This window comes from Sinohyriopsis cumingii, chromosome 8 (genome assembly GCF_028554795.1).
Source record: "Sinohyriopsis cumingii isolate HCF-2022 chromosome 8, ASM2855479v2, whole genome shotgun sequence".
NCBI classification, from domain to species: domain Eukaryota; kingdom Metazoa; phylum Mollusca; class Bivalvia; order Unionida; family Unionidae; genus Sinohyriopsis; species Sinohyriopsis cumingii.
Genome location: NC_142968.1, coordinates 120,321,578 through 120,346,535, shown reverse-complemented (window position 1 = coordinate 120,346,535; position 24,958 = coordinate 120,321,578). Strand labels below are relative to the sequence as shown.

General features: G+C 35.6%; 2 long non-coding RNA genes across 6 annotated transcripts in view; one reads left to right on the top strand and one right to left on the bottom strand.

The window, feature by feature from the left end:
* Positions 1-1,811: 1,811 nt before the first annotated feature.
* LOC149794515 (uncharacterized) lies at positions 1,812-13,751 on the bottom strand. The gene is made up of 5 exons (XR_016422637.1): positions 13,567-13,751; positions 9,834-10,013; positions 8,061-8,187; positions 5,394-5,493; positions 1,812-2,241 (listed from the first exon to the last, which is right to left on the bottom strand). It is a non-coding gene; the product is annotated as an uncharacterized LOC149794515 (long non-coding RNA).
* A 2,495-nt stretch (positions 13,752-16,246) lies between these two features.
* The window catches only part of LOC149794514 (uncharacterized), a 106,573-nt gene continuing 97,861 nt past the window's right edge, over positions 16,247-24,958 (top strand). For all 5 annotated transcript variants that reach the window (XR_016423038.1, XR_016423044.1, XR_016423041.1 and 2 more), the window contains exon 1: positions 16,247-17,361. This is a non-coding gene — a long non-coding RNA (uncharacterized LOC149794514). The remainder of the gene's footprint in view (positions 17,362-24,958) is intronic.

The following is a 24,958-nucleotide window of genomic DNA, read 5'->3' as shown; positions in this document are numbered from 1 at the left end:
AAGCTTGCCAGTAACTTCTCGAGGGTCGGTGGTTTTTTCCGGGGTTTTCCCGGGTTCTTCCTCCACCAATAATACTGGCCGCCATGTATAGCCTATCGTGTGCTGAAAAATGGCGTTAAACACTAAAACAACAACAACAACAACAACTGGTAAATACTCTTCCATTTTTACCACAGCTATCATTTATTTTACAGTTTTTCAACAGACAAAAAAAACGATGACATTTCCCCTCAATCACCAGCTGCTATAAAAGATTGATCCATCAGAGATGCATTCATCTCCATTTCTTGACTATTACTGCAACTTTTGAAATCAACAATTAAGTATCTCATTCCAAAATTTATGGTTTTTAAAATACCTACCAATATTTGTAACCTTGGCAATTGCTTAGATTTTTCAGCAATAGCTGTGAATGTTTAGAATTTCATTGTGCATACCTTTCAATTACTAGGATGCAATATTTTTTCTAGTCCTATGTTCCTTTCAAGAACATCATATAAATACCCTCAAAAAAACATATAGTGAAAAATCATTCTTTAATATCTAGTTTATAAATAGGTAAATGGTGCCTACTTTCACTTTTTTTGACTGGTATTAATTGCTTTTAAAAAGTATTTCTTTTCTTCATAATGAGTGAAATCTAAGTAAAAAGTTGTGTCCAATGGATGACTAATTACAAGTATTTACAAATATGCAAGAAATGATAGGCAAAAGAAAATTAATAGCAATTAGAAGGGAAGTAAGTACTTTACTTAGTAATTTTTTTATTAATTATTTATTTTTACAAAGTAAAATATTATTCCTTAGAAATAAGTTTACTAACATTTGACTGAGTAATAATTTACTAAGTAAGTTTAATTAAACACAGAATTAAGTAAATTATTAAGAATTTTATTAAGTGGCTGTTGCTATGTGTTTAATGTCATTTTCCAGCACATTGAGGCCTGTATAATTTGGTGAAGGAATACCCGGAAGAAAAAACAAAAAGAACCAGTGGCTCACAGGAAGCTACTAGCAAGCTTTTTGACATACCCACACTGGCTGTGCCTAAGGGTCAAACTCGCGCAGACAGAGGTGAGATATCAGTGGTCAGTAAAGGGAAGCATCTCAAATCACTCGGCAACCAAGTGCCCAATTTTACTAAGTAATTTTAAATAAACACAGAGTTCAATAGTTTTGAATAAATCAGTACAAATATACATGTTCACATTAACTGACAAATTTTGTAATGAGTAAATAATTCCCAGTTTAAGAAAGTAAATGTCTTGCTTTTCTGGTATGATCACAGGTGTAGATCCAATAGTCTATTTTTACAGCAAACTGAAGTGTATGTCATGGACAAAAGCATACATATCAACAACTAGATCTAGTATTGTAACAGTGAATTAACTGCCATAATTCAGAACATCAGACTTTTTACATGCCTAGAATTTAAGATCATTTTCAGCTAAAGACAAAAGTGGACATTTCAAAATTTCCTTACCAGTGGACTATTGAAATAACAAAACTACTAGTCTGACAGGAAATTTACTAGACTTGGGGTAGTAAACCACAACAAATTGTAAGACTCATTACATATTCATATATTCCAAAATTTCAATGTTCTTGACATTTATTTAATACAAAGATAGATCATGTTATTGCTTAAAATAAATATCTTAATAGTAGTCAATGATGGATATCATTCTTTCTATACTTGCACAAAAATTACAAAAGTCTTCAAGAAAAATGTTTAAACTTTACTCAACAATCTTTTGAACAATTCTCTAAGTTTATGCCATCACAAAAGTAGTTTAATTATTCAGTGTTGCAGTATTTATATACAATTATTTTTGTTGGCAATAAAGTATACTCAATAATTTCTACCATTTATAATAAAAGACATGCATTGCACTCTATGTAGTCATTTATTCTGGAATCAACTTGTACCACAGAAACAGAACAGGTAACAAGCACGGTGGCAGTATCAGGTTCCTACCAATACACTATCATGATGTAGCTATACTGGACATCAATACTGCACAAAAAAGGACAGGTTTCCAACATACAGACGTTTTACTTCACTGCTGTACAGAAATCTATGGGGGTGGGGATAGTGTCAAATGGTTAGGTCCACTCATTTAGGTGAAAAGCATTAATATTAGTCATTTGAAGTACACTGAATCACCACTTCCAAACATGTCCTCTTAGAATAAAATCCTGCATCCTCCCCTGCTTCTTGTTTGGTTCAGGTAGCATCCACTGAAATAGATTACAGCTATATGCACTATACATCCTAGACAATAAGATGTTACTATTTACCTGTTTGACAAAAGAAGAGAAGTATTTAATACAATTCTAAATTCCAAAATCACTTCACATGTTTCAGAAACATATCTAATTGTTCTTCCACATCATCCTTTAAATTGATCGTACAGTTCAGTGTTTCAATCCATTTTGAAATGGCAGCTACAAAAAAGATGGATCAAAATATTAAAAAAATTAGCCTGCTTAAAAACCAGACTGATGGGGTATTTTTTTGACTATAGTAAATCAACAAAATGTGCATATTTTGTGGGAAACCATGGTGGCTCATAGGATAGTGTGCTAGACACATGACCGAAAGGATGCGGGTTTGAATCCTGCCATCAGAACAGCCTAGGTCAGATATTTAGGTGTGCCCTTGAGCAAGGAAATTTACTTCAATAATAGAGGCACTAAATAACCTGTTTTAACCTAACCAAAACAAAATATAATTTTTGATCAGTAAACCAGTCTCAAGAATGTAAACAAGGGAAATAACCTGCCTTAATTTTCTTGATACTGAATTAGACCTCTGTTGCAGAAAATGCACATTTCATCTTATGTCATTTTATTATTAAATTTTTTTATTTTAAGCAGTCTTTGTGTAGCATAATTCTTTTTAGAATATGGTCTAAATAAGTTGGTATTTAGTTTTGTTTTACAAACTTAAATGCCTTATTAGTATATGGTGTTAAGTTAATTTCAAACACTTTTTACAATGGAAAAAAAAACAAATTTTTCACAATGAACTATTGGTTAAAAACATAATTTTCAATTGCAGCAGCCTTCAAATTACACCAAAGTGAAAACAACTTAAACTAGGACATGTTGCAAATTTTATTATTCCAGATTGAAAGGATAAAGTTTTTACAGCATATATGCAATACTGCTTAATTTTCCTATAAGACACATGCAAGTAAATTTAGTTTGATTTTAGTATAAACTTTCAGCATTATAGCAATATGTTTTGGAACAATGAATTGTTCTGAAATTATAAATGTCAACTGGGCATGACTGCAGCTTGCAAATTCAGCATGATAACAATTCATCCTGGAAAGAAGAATTGTTGCGATATTTTAAAATCAGTTTAGCCTGACTGCAGTTTGCATATTCAATATGATAAAGAGTTCATGCTGGAAATATACTGCAATATTGCAAGATAGGTGCAGTATTTGACCAGCATTAACTACAGTATGTACTCCACTTTCATTGCAATAATGTGAATTACCATAGCGAAAGTGACAGCTTACTGATAAAGCCTTTGTTAATAATATGAACTAATGGCAACATTTTTGTCATACGTTATTCTGCAATTTTTAAAGGATAGACTACAAACAAAATAGTGTGCAATGGGTCATAGATTTCACTTCTGGACCAGCACTAATGCCTCATTAACCACTATGAATTTTTGCCAAATTAAATAGAGACATCTGAACCTAAAAGACCATATTCTAAAGAATAAACAATTCAAATCCATACCATGAATGTCTGACTCTAACTCCTGTATCACCACCAAAATGAGAGCTAAAAATTGCTCAGAAGAAAGACTGGAACTATATACATGTGAACTGACCCAGAAGTAATAATGGTAACCAGCATCCATTCAGGGTTAAATGACTGCTCCGGTGGATTAGTGGTTAAAGCATCCACCTCGGATGTGGGAGGTCGTGGTTTCAATCCCTGGCTGAGCCATACCAAAGACTTATAAAAATGGTACTAATAGTTGCCTCGCTTGGCGCTCAGCAAAAAGAGGTCAGTGTTTGGACTGGTTGGCCTGTTGTCAGGATAATGTGACTGGGTGGGACATCATGCTACATGTCTGAGGAATGATGTCCCAGAGATAGACATTATTATAAACTGCCACAGTGCAGACATCATAGCGATATGACTGAAAAATTGTCAAAGATATGTTAAAAATCCAAATCACACACACTCATGGTTAGAAATTTTCACCTGAATGGAAAAGGCTCTAAACTGTCATAAAATAAATACATCTGAAATACTGCTGCAAAGTTTCAAGGAATTCATTCATACATATGAGAGTTTCAGGCAATTATCAAGCAACCTTGTATTAGAAAAACAAGGAAGTTCAAGGTGGTTTCAATCCCTGGCTGAGCCATACCAAAGACTTATAAAAATGGTACTAATAGTTGCCTCGCTTGGCGCTCAGCAAAAAGAGGTCAGTGTTTGGACTGGTTGGCTTGTTGTCAGGATAATGTGACTGGGTGGGACATCATGCTACATGTCTGAGGAATGATGTCCCAGAGATAGACATTATTATAAACTGCCACAGTGCAGACATCATAGCGATATGACTGAAAAATTGTCAAAGATATGTTAAAAATCCAAATCACACACACTCATGGTTAGAAATTTTCACCTGAATGGAAAAGGCTCTAAACTGTCATAAAATAAATACATCTGAAATACTGCTGCAAAGTTTCAAGGAATTCATTCATACATATGAGAGTTTCAGGCAATTATCAAGCAACCTTGTATTAGAAAAACAAGGAAGTTCAAAATTTCTGTCAAAAATGTACAAAACGTAAAAGTTATGTGACAATTTATAAATTTAAATAAGCACTTGAAATATACTGTAATTATTTTTTTTTTGTTACTTATACAGATCTGGAAATTACCTGAAATTTTACACTTGTCTGTTAAACTCTCCTAGGAGTCAATATTAAAATATGATATGTGTTTTTATTAAAATAATTCATTTTAAATTAAATTTTAATAAAAATGTAATGTCTGAGTTTCTTTATTAGGTAGCACCTACTATTTGGTAGCATATGTTTATGCCATTAGTAACTAAGGCAGTGATGTTATTTTCACCCATTAAGGCTTCCAATAGTATCAAAGAGTTGGTGGAGTTCTTTGATACCAAGTTACATAGGGGACAGAAGGAATAATTACTGTCCTTTGATATATTTTAAATGAAACCATGAATGGGTGCACCAACAGAAGAAAACCTTTTTTTTAAGCTTGGAAATATTCCACATAACAGAGGGGTCAGTTTCTGTTTTTATTGACCAAGTTCCAGTGATGCATCTGCTCAAGCAACCTAAAGAATGTATGCAGAAATGATCTCTCTCATATTAGTGATGAACCTGACAGGTGTAGGTCTCTCGTCAATTGTGGCACCTGACTGTAATGGCACATCAGGGTCTGCTAGAATTCGACCGCAGTCATCCAAAGCAAGACTTTGCCCTGAAAGAGACAGAAATGAATCAACATGATGGGACATGCTGGATCTGTAGGAATTAAAATGTTGAAATGTAGTATGATATCAAAAAGCATTTTTGTGCCTTCTGAAAGGACCTACCTAATGTTACAAAGAAAATAATAAAAACATCCTCCTCGAAGTACTGAAAATGAAACTTTATTTAAGAAAGTTTAAGAAAATGTACATCCAACAACATACAGACTCAATAACAGACTTGGATCATCACTTGGAACAAACATAAACCACTTGGGAGGTAAACGTTCAATAAGAACTATGAGATAACTGAAGCAAATCGATAAAAACTGTACTTAACCTCATTTATATCATAAACATACAGAAACCAAAAAACGTATACTGGCAAGATGGGTAAATATGATACAGGCTAATTGGATGTACAGAACAGTCAGGCAATAGGAAGTCTAACTACTGGATAATCATTTTTCAGGAGTGATCTCTACTATGCACACATCTAGCAGGAACCAAGGACAATGCAGAACAGACAATCTTATTCTGTGTGCAAAATGACAGTGTCGAAAGACCCCAGAGGAAAATTTTATAAAAGAAAACTGTTTTGGGTAAATCTGTAGCCTAACACAGTACTGTTTATGTGCAATTGTCACCTACTACCACCTGATGAAACTAATGGAGGAGATGAAACACTTTTCTCAGAAAATGAACATGGAAATTTAAAAAATTGAAAAGTTATTAGTGACAAAATTCTAAAACATGAAATATATGGCTAACAGAATGTATAGCTTATTGGATGTCATAAATTAACAAGTGAATGAATGGAGATAAAAATGTAATACAAACATAGCCAAACAAAATAAATACTACTTTCTTTATTTCTTCTATCTCCTTTAACAAACACAATCAATCAACATTGTACCCATCTATCCATTCATCAAATAATCATTCCCCCAGTCCCATTTGATCCATGCAAGCAGTAATCCAGACATGTCAAGCAATGTATATTTCCCTATTGATGTGGATGGATGAGTGGCTAATGTGGAAGTCATATCATACCTATAATTATTCAATATCACTATTTCAAGTTTTGCATGCAGTTTGTCAATTTACCATGCCAAAAACAACTCCCATCTCCTTGGCAGGCCTGTCTACGGTATAAATGGAATGCATGCAACACTTCTACGCTATCCAGACTTTTCAACTTTACTATCAATGCCAGTCTGTGGATGTTTCTTTTTCCATGTTTGTCCCAGGGTACCTATATAACAATAGCCCATGTACCCTACTGGATGTTAGATTTTCTGTCCAGAGTATGCAATTACTGTTAGGTGCATGCACATGATTTATATTTTCCCAAGCAAAGGTTGAGAATTATCCACCTCTGGAATTTGTAAATGGTGTAAGAACACATATATGCTGATAATAATATGTAGCTAACAGAGATTATAAATATGCATTTTGCTAAGAAAATGTTTCTACCAAAAAATCATTAAATTTGTTTTAATTTAAATTTTTAACTGTAGCGATCTATACTTAAAGCCAGAATGTCAATATTTCACGAGTCTACCTTTATTAATAAACAAGGGATTCCAACTTTTTAAACCTGTATCGCCAAAACCATGACTGGACACAAATTACAATTATTTTACTAAGATAGTACCTACATTTGTTTGTCAGTCCTTAGCTTTTGAGTGTGTCCAAATCCAAATAAATCATGTCTTTAATCATCTAAAGATGAACACATGGTAAAGTTCTTGTCATAGGTTATCTGACATTTTTATGAATTACTGGACTATAAACAAAACAGCATGCAATGGGTCATGGCTATCATATTTGGACTAGCACCAATGCCTCATTACTCACATAATACTATCCCAAAAATGTACATAGGAAACCACATCATAGTGTTTTACTCTAAAGACTAAACAATTACTTTTAAATCAATACAAACAATGAGAGGAAACATTGCTATTAAAACAGACAGGGACTACATTCATGGGTACTAACTTGAAAGTAATAATTGTGATTTCAAGTCATTATGAGGGTCAGGCAAGGGCCTCTGCCATGTAGCAATTGTGAAATTATATAATATGGAGACTGTACATGAATTCTGGTCAGCGTGATATAGAACATGAAATATTTGGGTAAATAAGTGTTAAAAGGTGTCTTGCGTAGCAAAATGATTCACTATGTTTAGTTCTACATGTGAGTATTTTTTAAGTCCTGCGCTGTGCCCCTACAGAACTTTGTGAAGCATTTGTATTTATAATGCGTGGGTATGTAGGGTGGTGGTAAGAATACCATTTGACCTGACCTTGTATGTAACTGGGTGTAGCTTAGTCTTTTTATAGAGATGTTTTATTTGAAGCAGCAAAGTTCATTAGTTTCCACTCAGTCCAGGCATTAAAAGCTCAATGAATCTTAAAGTATAACCAAGTTTATGATAACATGAAAAAGTCAAACATGAATTGAGACAAATACATGAATATAAGGTGATGGCATGGATAATGAGGTTGAAGATTTAGGTTCTACAAGTAGAATACATGTCCAAATAATCTGTAAAGTATACACTAATATTTACAGCATATTTTGTGCAGATTGCATGCTGGGTCCCTCTGCCATTTTTCTCAGAAGCTGCCAAATTCATCGATGAAATTGAGATATGCCAGCCATAATATATTCTATCAGGATGGTTGCTTATGTTGAATCTGTAAAGTTATGTAGACCAGCATTAATATGTTGGAAGCTTACTAAAAAGAAACTGTATAAAACATAACTATGTAAGAAATGTTATATGTAGGTATTGTACTGTTTTTTTCAATTTTACACTTTGTAACATGGGGATGTGGTTGTTTCATTACTTACTGGTTACTTCCAGAACTAAAGGTTTCAGTCCCTTTGTAATTATAAAAAGTCAAAGATCAAGATATGAATTGTAAAAAGAAAATGTCATTAAGAAACAGAAACAGACTACCAAGTTACCATGCTTTGCAAAAATCGACCATGTCAGTTTTTATATTTATTGTTGTACACTGTATTATATATGATCTTGATTCACCTTATTAAACAAACATAAGTATCATCTATTGTTCTTATATATATATATATATATATATATATATATATATATGGACTTTCATGATGAAACTAATTTTCTGAAATTTAAATTTATCAAGATACATCTTAGATGGGTCAAACAGTGGACAATTTAATAACACTACACAGTATAGTACAAGTTTGAATACACCATGTTAAGGTCATGATTACTATGTTATAGATATACAACAGTTTAGCTGTAGAACACTCTTACACTGGACACAAATCAGTGTTATAAAGGATTCTCCTTTATTATATACCAGGCCCCATTTGCAATAAAGCAATTTTTCAGTAAAGTATGCTTGTACAATAAAACATTTACCTTATCACATATGAACTGGATAACTTTCTTTGCTACCGCTGAATCCAGCCCTCCCACAATGATTAAAAACATGTCTTTCTATCTATCTATATATTAAATAGACAATAGGAAACAACTCTTACAGGTTAACTCCCTTTCAGTCCACAGTGGTTGCACCTGTTTTGGAATGCATGAAATTAAGATGGTATTCTCTGCAAAGAGGTTCTCTGTAGAGTTTAAGCAATGCCTTTCTTAAATATGTTTTACTTCAAGTATAAGTGATTTTGCTTTAAAAATACATGTATATGATTTCAGTAACTTATTAAACATAATACAGAATGTATTATCTATGCTATAGAAGTGAAATATAACATGATATTTTATTCGCTTTGGTCTTCTAGAAACATCATGCAGTAGTTATTTTCTGATACTAAACTGACGGAAATTTCTATTCAACTTTTATTGAAAAGGTGCCATGTTTTTACTTTATTTTTCCAAATAAAATTGAAATTAACTATTTTATTTCACAGACTTGAATTCTGAATATTTATTTGCAACTATTTTTATATTTAAATTAGTATCATTAAATTAATTTCCCCTTTACTTGGATGATTTGCACATCAAGTTCAAGTTACATAGTGAATGCACTGTTGGATTGTAGTAATATATTAATAAATTGGTATGATTCAATGAACACATATCTTATCATAGCTCTTGTTTCTCACAGAGAGCCTAATGACAAATGCAAAGCTCAGGCGAGTTTGTCACTGATTTATTTGGAGGCATTGGTTCCATATAATTAAACAACACTATTGATTGTAGCAGAGTGATTTCTGGCAAACGTATAGTCCAGGTAAGTCTGTCATTATTTATGGGATCATCACTGAAAACAAAGTAAAACTCTTTCATCAAAGCCTCTGAGATCACTGGAGCAAATGGATAAATACTGCCACTTACCGTCGGTTGTATCATAAACATCCAGAAACCAGGAAATATATACTGGCAAGATAATGAAATATGATACAGTCCCATCTGAGGTACAGAACTCGGCCCGGCAACAGGAAGTATGACTACTGCAAAGGCCTACTGGACAGTCATTCCCAAGGCGATCACAGGTTTAGCAGGAGACAAGGGATACTGCAGACAGAAAAGATGATTTTAGTTCATATGCAAAATGACAGTGCTCAAAGGCGCCATAAAAAACATATAATACAGAGAGGAAAACTGTCATGGGGAAAACTGCAGGTAACACAATGCACATATAAGCAGTTGTGTTACCTACTACTACCTCATGAGACCTATGGAGAAGTTGACAGTTTTTTCTTCTTCAGAAAATGAAATAAATAAATAAATTTTAAAGAAAATTAATAAATTTAACAGAAATTCTAAATTAACATGAACTGTCTGACTGACTGAATGCATCATAGAATGAATCAGTAAACAATTGAATGGCTTCTTCAACACAGAGGTGTCATGCTATTATAGCCTACTCAAGCAAAATAAAGACCACCATTTTTCTTATATTGTCCTTACTCAACAACATCATCAATGTATACACGCATCCATCAATCAGTCGACTCCCCCATCTCATCCATGCACCAGCAAGCCAGCAATGGCATGCTGATGTAAATTTCTATATGGACTGGACACATGTACAGGTCTTATCAAGATCTCAATAATTATTCCATAACAGTGCACAATTCAAATTTAGTTTGCAGTTTGGAAATTCACCATGACCAAAACAATTCCTGTATCCTTTGCAGTACCAACTATTCTTGTTGACAGAATGTGGTTTGAGGCTGAAGTGGTCCAAATTCACACAAGAACTACTGTAGCATAAATGGGATGGATCTAGTTTTTTGGGAATGTTCAGACTTCTCATGTTTACCAATAATGCTAGTCTGTGGACATACTTCATTTTCCATGTGCCTCATTGCTCATTATGCACTGCCGCCAAAACAGTTATACAAAAGAATAATTATAGGTATGATATGACCTCAACACCAGCCACTCATCCATCCACACTATAATGCTAATATTATAAAAGTTTAAACAATTACCTTTTTATGAATACCAAGATTGCCTACATCTAACTCTTCAATCACCAGCAAAAGTGAGAATATAAAGTACCGAAAAATAGGCTGGAACTATATTTGTAGGTATTGAAGTAGAAGTAACAATTATGACCCAAGATAGCAATTTTCACATGAATGGAAAAACTTTTAATCTATGATAAAATAAATGTGTCTGAAATAGTACTGCAAAGTTTCAAGAAATCTGATCCATGAATATAAAGGATACAAATTTTTATCTGGCACCATTCTATTAGAAACACAAAGGAGTTTAAAAAGCCAACTGTCAAAAGTGCACAAACTTAAAGTTTAATTGTTAATGTAAAATGCATTCAAAGATGTATTCAGTGAAATTCTTGTCAAAGAGCCAGTCAATTTTTTTTTCTGTAACCATACCATTGTGTTTAACAAGTAGATATGCAGGTAAAAATTTTTTTTAGCCAACTCTCTTGTGAGAATTGTTGCAAAAAAAAACTATAACAATACAATGATATATGTTACAGAACATATTCAAGACTCATAAAGCAAGTTGTTGTTGTTGTTGTTGTGGGGTTTAACGCCATTTTTCAGCACGATAGGCTATACATGGCGGCCAGTATTAATGGTGGAGGAAGAACCCGGAAAACCCCGGAAAGAACCACCGACCCACGAGAAGCTACTGGCAAGCTTTCTCACATGCCCACATTGGCTGAATCTTAGACTCGAACCGCCGCAGACAGAGGTGAGATGGCAGTGATCCGTAACGAAGAGCGCTTTAGACCACTCGGCCACTCGGGGCCCCCATAAAGCAAGTAAAATCTATCCTGTGTTTCCAAATGGGTACATTGCACCTGAAGAAACAGGTATAACATGTAATATAAATTTATGAGTTATTTTCACTATGAATGTGCAAACAAAATAAATTCATTATAAAATACAAATCACAATTCTGTCATTAGCATATTATTTATTTTGGTCTGTACTAATCAATCTATATACTAATACATTGAATTAAAAAATCAGTTAATATCTATCATATTCATCTATTATCTAGAGAGAGAGTGTGTGTGTGTGATTTGGATTTTTAATGTAGCTTTAACAATTTTTCAGTCATATCACTATGATGTCCGCAGTGTGACAGTTTATAGTGATGTCTAGCACTGGGACATCATGCCGCAGACATGTAGCATAATGTCCCACCCAGTCACATTATCCTGACACCAGGCCGACCAGTCCTAACACTAACCTCTTAATGCTGAGCACCAAGCAAGGCAGCTGTTAGTACCATTATTGCAAGCCTTTGGAATGACTTGACCAGGGATCGAACCCATGACCTCCCACATCTGAGGCGGACGCTCTAACCACTAGGCCAATTACCCAGAGAGATAAGAAAACAAAACAAAAATTAATACACATGGGACAGATAGACATATAGAACAGTAGGCCTAGATAAAAATAAGCAGGATTATAGCCCATTAGGTGTATTCAATACTGAACAATATTCAGTAATTCCACTTGAACATTGTCTTATTTTATGTATCTCACTGAGATATTTCAACTTCCACTTTGACTGTCCCCGAAACCCAAACACAACAAAACTCATAGATTCCATTAATGTTTTCAACCTCAAACTGTCAGTTAACCAACCCACCCATAAACATGGTCACATTTTAGACTGGATTCTTCAAAGACCTGATGATAACATTCTACGGTCCTCCCTGGTATCCCATGAACTTGCATCAGATTACCTCTGTATTATGTCATCTTGACGTATTAGTCCCTAACCCTCCACCTGTATCTGCTACTAAGAAAACCTCTGTATGATAAATAGAACCAAACTAATGCATGACATCCAAGAAAACATAACAACTTGCTTACCTCCTACAGAAGAACAACTAGATAACTGCCTGCGTTCATTGCTCGACAAACATGCCCCACTAGACTCACTATTCATAAGCAAATCTATGAAGCCGCTAAGAAGAATGTCACAAATATAGTCCATGCAACAAAATCAGCCCACTACACTACTAAGATCATGGAAAGTTCCAGCGGCAAAGAGCTCTGCGAGATTACTAACAAGCTAATGTCAAGGAACAAATCTACACCACTTCCAACTACCTTCTCTCCAGCTGACCTTCCAGACATGTTTGCAAATTTCTTCCGTGACAAAGTACAAACCATTAGAGATAAGCTTGACACCATAATTTCAATGGACTCGTCGCCACCATACAGCTGGGATACAGAATTTGAGCAGCAACCATTAGCAGCATTTGAACCCGTCTCAATGGATTTCTTACGCACAATCCTAATCAAGAGTGCACCAAAGTCATGTGAACTTGATCCAATTCCAACATTAACAGGTTAGTGTTAGGACTGGTTGGCCTGATTTCAGGATAATGTATCTGGGTGGGACATGATGCTACATGTCTGTGGCATGATGCCCTAGTGCTAGACATCACTATGTACTGTAGCACTGCAGACATCATAGCGATATGACTGAAACATTGTTAAAGCTACGTTAAAAATCCAAATCACACACACACACGCACAATCAGAGTTAGAAATTTTCACCTGAATGGAAAAGGCTCTAAACTGTCATAAATAAATACATCTGAAATAATGCTCATTTAATTGCATACATGTATCCTGGGAAGATGAAGGTGTTCGGGGACAGTCTTGCAGCGTACAGGCGTAGTCCTGGGTAGTCCTACATGTAAGACATAGCACATTTTGATTTTGTTTAGACCCAAAACAAAAATATCAGTGTCAGGTCTTACAGGTAGGACTAAGTCCTGGGGTGACATCACAGGGGCTCGTTACAACGAAAATTTGAAGTATCCGTCCTTGAATCAAGGGATGGGGGTTCTAACCTGTAACAATATAACACATATTGTTACAGGTTAGAACCCCCATCCCTTGATTCAAGGACGGATACTCCAAATTTTCTTTGTAACGAGCCCCTGTGGGTGACATGGAGTCTTTAGAGGGACCGAAGATCAGACCGTTCCTCGTCAGATACAAAACCTATAACGCGATTGAACAAATAAGCCCATGATTCAGATTTTCAATCCTTTTTTCTACATTCTTTATTAAGATTGTCTGCATTTTTGTTTAACTTTCATCAGATTGACCGAAAATACCACCTCGTCGAAGAATTTAAATCTTATGCCAAGAGGATGATCCGTCATGCGTAGACGCTTTACATCACTAAGCTTCAGTTGGCAACTATTCAAAACATCGTTTATATAATCGAGATCAGGCTAAACCTAAAATCTGGGTCAAATAATAAATATGCGATCAGCAGTTGTTTTCGATAGAAAATGGAGGGGGGGCTAAATGTCGAAAATAAATTTGGGTAGCGAGGTTTTAGTGAGTCACTTGGGTGGCAGGAAATTTTGTATTTTACTGTATTCCTTTAGTTTTCGTTGGGTTGGTTTTTATGGGTATTAATGGACGCGTACAGTAATGATCATTGCACTTACAGCAGTTGTGGTTTTGATCACATGGGCTCGTATCGTTGCTTACAATTGACCCGTCATACATGTACTATATAATAACTAAGTAGTTACTATATAGTACATGTATGACAGGTCAATTGTAAGCAACGATACGAGCCCCCGTGTCTTTGACCATCCATTCGTAACCACCAAAAATCATAGTATTCCAGTTTCTTTTTTTATTTATAGATTTACCAGTTGTATTATCATCCAATTCGTGCATCGTTAAAAGATTTTCACGACGCTAGACTTTGCTCACTATTAAAGGTGCTTAACATTGAGTCCTTTTCAATGTTACGATCGTCAGAATATGAAAGGGAGGTAAGACCTATAACCATTGTGGACGCAGTGAAGTTTCCAGTTTCTCCCCTTTCCAGTTCAGGACTTGAAAGTCCTACAATTGCTTACATTTTAGAGCTGTTGCCACACTATTCCGTCTTTTATTACTGGTTTAAAACATAACAATGTTAAGTGTGTATTGTTTATTTTATTACTTTACCACGGTCTGTCTGTCTGTCTACAAACGAGTCTTTTTCAAATTACCTAGACATTACAGGTAATTTGATATTTTATCTGTAATTACTTCTTCATTAACTTATTAGTTGTTAAATATTATGTTAAAAAAGGTATTTCCTGAGGTATATGACCTGCAGATTTTTAATAATTATATTCATCATTTTTCTCTCTACTTTGATTGCACAAACCAATTTGCATTCACGTGTTAATATATGAAATTTGTCTCACAAGACATTCTTATTTATTTTTATCCATCTAAAGTCTGTCCACATTAGTAATCTTATTTTAAAAAAATATCGACATTTAAATCAGTGTAGCGGGGGTAATTCTTCAGAAAACCTAATTCGAGCTTTATCCGATTTTAGTCCTCAATAATTAGTTGACATGATTAATGGGGGGGGGGGGGGAGGGCTGATGCACATGAGCGAAGTTAGGAGACGAACGAAGTGAAGCCTTCAGATAGTCCGTACGTATTTCATTTAATCTATCCCGGATTCGTTTCTATTAAAATTGGTACTCAGTGATATAATTTAGATATTGGAGAGACAGACAGACAGACAGAGACAGTAAGGTTTAAAAGTGGAACGACAGAGATAAGACAAAGAAAGATAGCTCATTACCTTAAAGTGAAGTTAATACTTGCTGAAAATAAAAGGCATAGATTAAGTTCCAATGAAAATAATAAGTTTTTTTTAATGTAAATAATTAGTTCGATAAGCAACTACAATGAAGGATATTTTTTTTTTGGTGGATGGAGACAAAACTTGGGAGGGAAATTAGGAAAGTAAAAATGATTTGATAAATGATGTAATTAATGGGGCCGCGTTGTGATTTCTTACCACCTTGTACACCAAGCAGACGATTATATCGTCTCGTTAAAGTAACTTCTCAGACAAACAAGTCTGACCTAACGCCAAACAATGGCGAGAGTACTAATCAACATTAACAACCGGAAACAAAGATTCCGCAAACCAGACCCTGGACCATTATAAATGCACAAATAAAATAAAATGTCAGATCTCTTCTGTCCAACGTGAAGTGGAGATCTGATTTAATCAGATTGAATGAAATATATACAAGCGCCGCAACCGAACTATCCGACGTGCGCAAAGAGTGGACGGGTGCGTTGACCGGCAAAAATGGTTTGACATATACAGAACCTATACCAGAAACACTTCCGAAAGAAAACGAGGGCGGGGGATTTTGAATTCGTTGTATGTAATAGTATACATGTGTAACTAACTAATCAGAATCCTCAATGTATGAGTCATAGTTCCACTGGTACTATCTACAGGCGTCTGCCTCTTTGATACCTCTCTGTGTTAAGACATCACAGTAGTCGTTTGTACATATTACAGTTATGGATAGTTAGAACACGGCATCTCATCTTATGTTTTAACGCAATCACACAACATGGTGTCAGATGTGGTCATTATTATAATTGGAATAGCACATGGATCGTAAATGGATATTTTGAAACAATAACTTTACAATCCACGGAAGATTTTGCACGAATTTAAAACCTTAAAAAACGTTGACAATTCTTCATACGAACTTAATACCTTCGAAATGGATCTTACGGACGTGCCAACCCCTACCATGGACTGGGACAATTCCAACCTTACCACATCATGGGCTAAATTCCAACAACACTGTGAATTAATATTTAACGGACCGATGAGTAGAAGAAGTGATGCGGTCAAACTACATTCTACTTTAGGTGGGAGACAAAGGTAGAGATATTTTCAATACATGGACTCTGACGGATGAAGATAAATAGGACCCGTCAACGCACTTTACAAAATTTAAACATCACGTGCAACCAAAATTAAATCCGGTCTTTACCAGATTCAAGTTTAACAACGAAATTCAAGGCACCAGGACAATAGACCAATATGTGACTTCATTGATACTCTTGGCCAAGGAATGTCTCTTCAAAGACGAAGATGACATGATTCGTGATAGAATTGTTTTCGCAGTATCGTCATCAAGGATACGAGAAAAACTTATCAGCGAAGGTGAAAAGTTGACCTTGGAAAAGGCTATTAACATCAGTCAAAGCAAATATGCCCAGGAACAGCGACATACCATGTCTGCATCAACCAGACCGGAAGTGCATGCAACAATTCAACGACAGACCAAGACAAAATAACTACAGCCAAAGAAGAAATGGACCACATCTTCCAGACGGAGCGTCAACGCGACATGTGGACACTGCGGATACATATCACATTCAAGCCAGGACAAGTGCCCTGCAAAAAGAAAGACTTGCAATAAGTGTCATAAACTCAATCACTTTGAGAAAGTCTGTAGATAAAAACGGTCAGTGTGATTAACAATGAGCATCAAAACAATGATTTATATATTGACAGTGTAAAAAGGGATACCATTGACAATGGCCAGGCGTATGCGGCGATAGAGGTAGGACCTAATTTAGTTTCTCTTGATTTGAAATTGGATACTGGCTCTCAAGTTAACATCATACCATGGCATATATTTAAAACGTTAGGCATAAAGCATCCCCTTCAACCTACATTAAACACATTATCTGCATATGACGGCAAATTATTGAATACAATGGGTACAGTCAATCTCACGTGTAAACATGAACTTGAGTTCTATATCGTTAAAACAAATGCACCACCTATACTTGGTTTACAATCTTGTATGGAGTTAAGTTTACATGCTCTGTACAGACACAGATATCAAATTTACAATGTACCAAGAGTACACCCCTCACTAAGGCAGTTGTTCTCAAGGAATAAGCCGAAGTCTTCAATGGCATATGTCATTTCCCTAGGGAATGTACCATACACATCGACCCCAAGGCTACATCTGTAGTGCACTCTCCGAGGCGAGTACCTGTCGCACTTCAAGACAGACTCAAAACTGAACTTGATCGCATGTAAAATGAAAATAGCATTGCCGCGGTTTCATAATCTACCGCATGGGTAAATTCTTTGGCTGTCGTAGAAAAGCAATCGGGTAAACTAAGGGTATGTCTCGACCCACAAGATCTTAATAAAGCAATTTTGAATCCCCATTACCCTATGCGCACATTAGACGATATCCTACCCCAATTATCAAGTGCAAAATACTCCACCAAACTGTATGCACGGTCAGGATATTGGGCAATAAAACTTTCACGTGACTCTTCATACCTCACAACTTTCAACGCCCCTTACGACCGTTACCGTTTCTTGCGTCTCCCATTTGGTTTGAAATCATCTCAGGATGAATTCCAAAGGCAGATCGATGAGATTTTTGAAGGTTTAAGTGGTATCGTTTCGATTTGCGACGATATACTAGTTTTCGGACGCTCACGCGACGAACATGATACAAATTTAATAAATGTTCTCAAACGTTCTCTCGAAAAAGGAACCCGGCTAAATGAGGAAAAACTAGAAGTAGGTGTTACAAAAGTACAGTACTTCTGGCACATTCTGTCAGCAGAATGTCTCAAACCCGACCCTGCCAAAGTAGCAGCGGTCAAAGAAATGGACCCCCCTCGTAACCGCGCGGAGTTAGAAACCATTATTGGCATGGTTAACTACTTGTCTAAATTTGCCCCAAATTTGGCTGGGGTCACCAGCCCGTTAAAACAACTGTTAGCGAAAGACGTAGAGTTTTCATTGGACTCTCCGCATATAGACGCATTTCAAAAGGTCAAAGACATAATTGCTATAAACCCGGGAACTGTACTGTCCTATTTTGACCCTATGAAACCACTGACTTTGCAAGTTAACGCGTCAAAATATGGGCTCGGCGCCGCCCTAATACAAGAAGATAAGCCCGTGGCTTATGCATCAAAATCCTTGACAACAACTGAAATTAATTATGCTCAGGTACACGTTCAAAATGACCACCTTCCCCATGTCGCTATAATGAAGAAAAAAACCTCTATGCAGCCCCATCGCGACTACAACGCATGCTTTTGCAACTGCAGCGTTATGACTAAGAGGTAAAACATTACCAAGGGAAGAACATACCCATAGCAGACACACTCTTCCATAAGTTCTTATCTGATACACACCCCACCTTATCTGAAGGTATAGATATGCATGTGCATATGGTGTTATCAGCATTACCTGTATCTGATCGTAAGAAGGAATAAATTCAGTCTCTCACTGAACAAGACCCACAGCTGGTCACACTGAAACAAGTCGTAATTGAAGGTTGGCCTGAAAAGAGATCAAGCTGTCAATCAGAGATTATTGACTATTGGAATTATAGAGATACACTCTCCGTTGTAGATGGGTTAATCTTGAAAGGTCAAAAATATTCATACCACAAATCCTCAGGCAGAAAATTATAGAAACTGTACATTCAGGACATTTAGGTATTGAGAACTGTCTTAAAAGAACTAGAGATTGCTTTGGCCAAGAATCTCAGTTGACATTTCCGATTTAGTGTCAAAATACTATATCTGCTTGGAGTGCAGAAGTTCTAACCAAAAGGAACCTTTCATCCCCTATGACGTCCCTGAATATCCATAGCAAAAAGTCGCCACAGACCTATTTACATGGGATAATAAAAAGTACATTGTTGTAGCAGATTATTTCAGTCGCTACTTTGAAGTTAAGGCACTCGCAAGCTCAGAACGTTGCACTGTTATTAATCACATGAAAAGCATATTCGCGCGCTTCGGAATACCGTTAGTCGTTGTCAGCAACAATCAAACATGCTATTCTTCCCGAGAGTTCGCAAGCTTCGCGAAAGAATGGGACTTTAAACATGTTACATCGAGTTCCATATACCCTCAGTCAAACGGCCTAGCGGAGAAAACAGTTCAAACCGTTCTCTCAAAAGCAAAAACCAATGACAGAGAGCCGCGTATAGGCATATTAGAGTATCGAGCCACTGCTCTTGATATCAGGTTCTCACCAGCACTATTGTTGATGGGGAGACAACTCAGATCAATTCTCCCAACAACCGGCGAAAAATTAATTCCCAAAATACCCATCACCGCTGAGGTCAAAAAGAAAATTACAATTCGCAAGAAGAAAACAAAGAATTATTATGATAAAAGTGCAGAACCACTAAAACCACTTAAGGAAGGGGAATCAGTCAGAATTCAATTCAAAGGTCAAAACTGGGAACCTGCCGTTATAATAAGAAAACACAACGAAAGGTCATACTCAGTTCACACCAAAGACGGTACCATTTATTATCGCAATAGACGTCAGCTAATGAAACACACTCCTTGCAATGAAATATAAATGCGCCCTTCTCTCTTATTGAAACCACACTGTGTACAACTTTTTCACTTCCCGCAAATGCCAGTAAATAAATTTCACAATCTACGGAATCTCAATGTTTCAGCCAAAGTACACCTGAGCCTGACGCAACAAACCCACAAGATTGTCAGTAAAGCGGATATCACACACGTTCTGGTAGGTTAGTAAAACCAATGATAATGAAGTCAGGGTAATATCAGTTCCTAAAACCTGTGCATATCCTGGATAAGAAACAGCTGTGAAATCCTGTACTCACAGATAAGAGAGACTCAGCTAATAGAACAGTCATTAGTGTAGCACAGTGTATGGTTTTGTTGATAAACACAGTCGGCGATTCGAGTTGGTCCAGCTGTGTACAAGCAACAGGATATTTTTAAAAAAAAAATAAACAATGCATTCCCAGTCTGTCTCAGAGATTTATTCCGTGATCATTGTAATCAATGCTATCAAAGACGCGCTCGATTTCGATATATTAGTTATAATGGCTCATGATTAATTTAGAAAGTTTGTTAAAAGTTTATTAAAACCTTTTCTTTGTAAGACGAGAGATGTAATATTATACATGTGTAACTAACCAATCAGAATCCTCTATGTATGAGTCATAGTTCCACTGGTACTATCTACCACGGCGTCTCATCTTATGTTTTAACGCAATAACAACAACACTGTAAATAAGTTCTAAATGAACCATATCGTATATTAAAGAAATACTTCAAGTAAATTACACTTGAAACTTCCATCTACCATCACATCAGAATTCATAATGTAATTTTGCAGGTAGTCGTGTTGCTTCCAAACACGTATCCGACTGGTTACTTTCTTTAAAGCAGTCAAACAGAAAGAACGCCTTAGCTTCAAAATTATGTTGACATGTATTATGCTTGCAGAACATAATTCTTCATCCTCATTCTCCGTGACATGACTTTATATTAAACATATATTTGTCCAGATTTTTATTTCGACTTCTTCATATGTATCTGAAACTTGGTAACAATGTAAGAATTACAGGTTTCTTAAAACTTGGACCAATTTCAAACTATTGTTTTAAAATATTAAACCATGCCTAGTTAAGGAGCTTCCCAAACGGCTATGGAGAACAGGGAATGATGGAGAGAATTGGTTGCAAAGTCAACTGTGGTGCCCCAACGACGTCTTGGGTTAAGGGATTGATGAAATGTTTTCTCACACAAGGCATATTTTGAACACTCACATTCCTGAACATGACACATGTTAAGCCAAACTGGTAAAACTGCATATTTACTCTGCATATGCATTTCGCAATTACAACATGTGGAATGCCACTATCTAACTCTCATAACGATGAGGGACGGAGATGGGGTCACGGAATCAGGCTAAACATAACCTCTCTACATTAAGCTCCACCCCCCTGATCTTGCGCAATCGCTACATTTAAACGCAGACAAAATTGAGTCAAAACAAGAGACGTAGCGCATGAACTTTCTGTCAACATGTGGACTGCTTTACGCTTTCAAGAAGAGTACAAGTGAATACGCATTGCCATTTCACGCACATGCTTTTCTTTAACACAAATTTCACAAATTAAATAACGGTACCGCTAGTAAAGGAGTATATTTCTGAAAAGGTGTAAGGCAAACCTAAGTGCGTCAAACTGAGAACTCTAGGATAGTATATTGTTTGCAAGAATGTTGGGATCAATATACATACCTACCTAAACAGATGGATATATAGATAATATTTTGTGAGTCAAAACATTGTATGTGCACTGATTTGTGTAAATATGCATAAAATCAGATGCATGCAATCCAGGTAATCTTATTTCATAGGAAAAGGACCCGTTATCGTTAGACTGGTAAAAACAGACCATCCCATATTTATTTGTTGTTGTTGTTGTAGAGTTTAACGCCATTTTCAGGCTATACATGGCGGCAAGTATTAATGGTGGAGGAAGAATCCGGGAAAGAACCCTCGAGAAGCCACTGGCAAGCTTTCTCACATACCCACATTGGCCGAATCCGAGACTCGAACTTACGCAGACAGAGGTGAGATGGCAGTGATCTGTAACGGAGAGCGCTTAAGACCACTCGGCCACTCGAGGCCGCCATATTTATTTGAAGTGTGGCATAATTAGCCTAGCTTCAACATAATAGTTGTGATCGTCAATAAAATGGAAAAAGATACCTTTCAAAAACATGATAATCATAATAATTACAATAATAGCACGATCATTTGCGACATGACATCTACCGTGTGTGTCCATTCAGCACAGTTTTGGTGGGGGGGGGGGAGTGCAATTTTTTATAAAGCTACATATAAATATTAGTTCTTAGAAATACTTCATTTTCTTATTTTATATTCAAATATTCAGTCGGTAAATGGAGCATGACTTAGTCCTGTATGTCCATTCGTCCATCCTTATGTCAATTCCAAACAGTTGGAGCAGCAATTACATCTGCATGGACCTTTTCCACCTTATCGGAACATATATTTGTCAGTTGAAAAACCTTATAAACAGAATTATCCAAAATCTCTATAAAAATGGAAGTATTAAATTCGTGACTGATATCAAATGACGTTTTCGCTCCAGTTTCTTTCCATGACAATTAAATGGTGTGATTCTCTCATTTTTGGAATGGAATGGTTCCTGTATTTGTCCGTGTTCATAAAACACCATATATAATTTAATATGAAGAGGTACTCCAATAATGAATTTAATGACATAGATTATTTAGACTATTTTAACCAAACTGATATACAGTTGCAATGGTGTAAAATCAAATCTATAGAGAGTAAACCTAAGACAAGTATGTCTTGCTGATGTGAATTTCATTATTAAATTTCATCACACCGCTTTTGTTAGTGTTCCATTTTCAAGTGACGTATATTAGTTTGTCTTTTCTTTTCACAACTTAAAACTTTGCGTAGGCACATACACACACACATATATACAGATGTGTGTGTGTGTGTGTGTGTGTGTGTGTGTGTGTGTGTGTGAGGGGGCAAAATTTATGTCGATCTATGAAGAACACATTAGTCTGAGACCAGAGAACAATTAATTAGATTTATGGAAACAGTTGTTTGTTAAATCGCTATACTGCAAGAATTTCCAAATGTCTGGTCGAGGACGGTAGTGAGGCTAATTGCGGACATGGTTAAACTTCGATTTCATAGTGGAACTGCCAAAAATAGAAAATTTCCATAAACCGTCAGTCGCAACGTAGAAGCTCAAACTGATCCAAGATTTTGGCGCCTAGTTATTAAAGGCGATAAATACATTTAATCATGATTGGCTGCGCTAAATAAGGGGCGTGTTTCCCACACTAAATTTCCTAGTTTTACATATCGCCACATCGAAAAAAATCTAATTAGTCTAAGCTTTTCTGCAAGAGTAAACGTACGTGGACTCCTGGATGAATTTGAAAGATATTCTCTCTCGTAAAAAACACTTGTCTAAGGGACCAGAGGTCGGAAAATTCACCGGTCACAATTTTGACGGAAGTAGTGAATAACGTTGAAAGCACAGGTATGTGTGTCGAAATTTTCTGAAATTCGTTTATTCCAATATAATGTTTTGCTTGAATTATTTGACAATACGTGCATGAATTTAGTTTGTTTAAATTCGTAAAATAATTATTTTGATGTGGGTATAACTGTGTTGAGTTTATATATATATATATATATTTATATAAAGAAGATTATTGTACGAATTCATATATATATATATATACATATATATATATATATATATATATATATATATATATATATATATATATATATATATATATATATATATACATACATATATATATATATATATATATATATATATATATATATATATATATATATATATATATGAATTCGTACAATAATCTTCTTTATATAAAAGATTGTCGAATTGTTCGAATTTGTCATCTTGTTTGTATAGGAATTGAGTATTCTAAGAATTTATGTATAACCTTTATATAAGTTGAATTGTTTGAATTTGTCGTCTTGTTTGTATAGAAACTGGATATTCTAATCATTCATGTATAACCGTTATTGATATGAGTTACGGAATCCGTTTGAATTCACCGATCTTAAATGATTTCACGTATGATAAAGACTTGAATGTGTGTATTCGCAGAAATAGCGTATTTACGACCTGTAATGAATTTCTTTCATTCATTTACGTAATTGAGACGAGAGTGGAACCGTTATAGCCATTAGGAAGTACATTAATTCTATCAAACTAGGATTGTTTTGGTCTGCCATACTTGGCCCAAATAAATAGCCTTTGGTACCTGTTTGAATGCCGATAGTAAGATCTGATCACCAGAAAGGGAGGAATGATCTATTCCCAGTAGGCTAGCCGACGGAAAAGTTAGGTCGCTTTTTATTTACTTTGAAACGGGAAAATAGCTCTTCCGAAATATCATCATATGTACCTATGCACTTACGCAATCAATTAGCTGTATATCTACATGGTTCCATATCCATCTACCCAAACAAAGAAAGAGGACTGAAGGGAGGCAAAGAAGTAGAAAGGTTGGAGAGGAGAAAGATAAAGGAAGGAAAGAAGAGGCGAAAGGACAGAGAACAGCTACAGTGAAATTGGAGGGAACCAGAGCTATGCAGGTTATGTAATTGTACAATGGCAACAACTTCGATCGTATGATGACTAATTCTATCAGTAAAACAGATCTGCTATTTTTATAAATGTATTTGTGTTTTAAAATTCGGTGAAAGATTTATTCGAAAGAAGTGTATCTTCCTAATGTATTGTATTATCTTCAATGTTTATGTAATTTATTAAATTT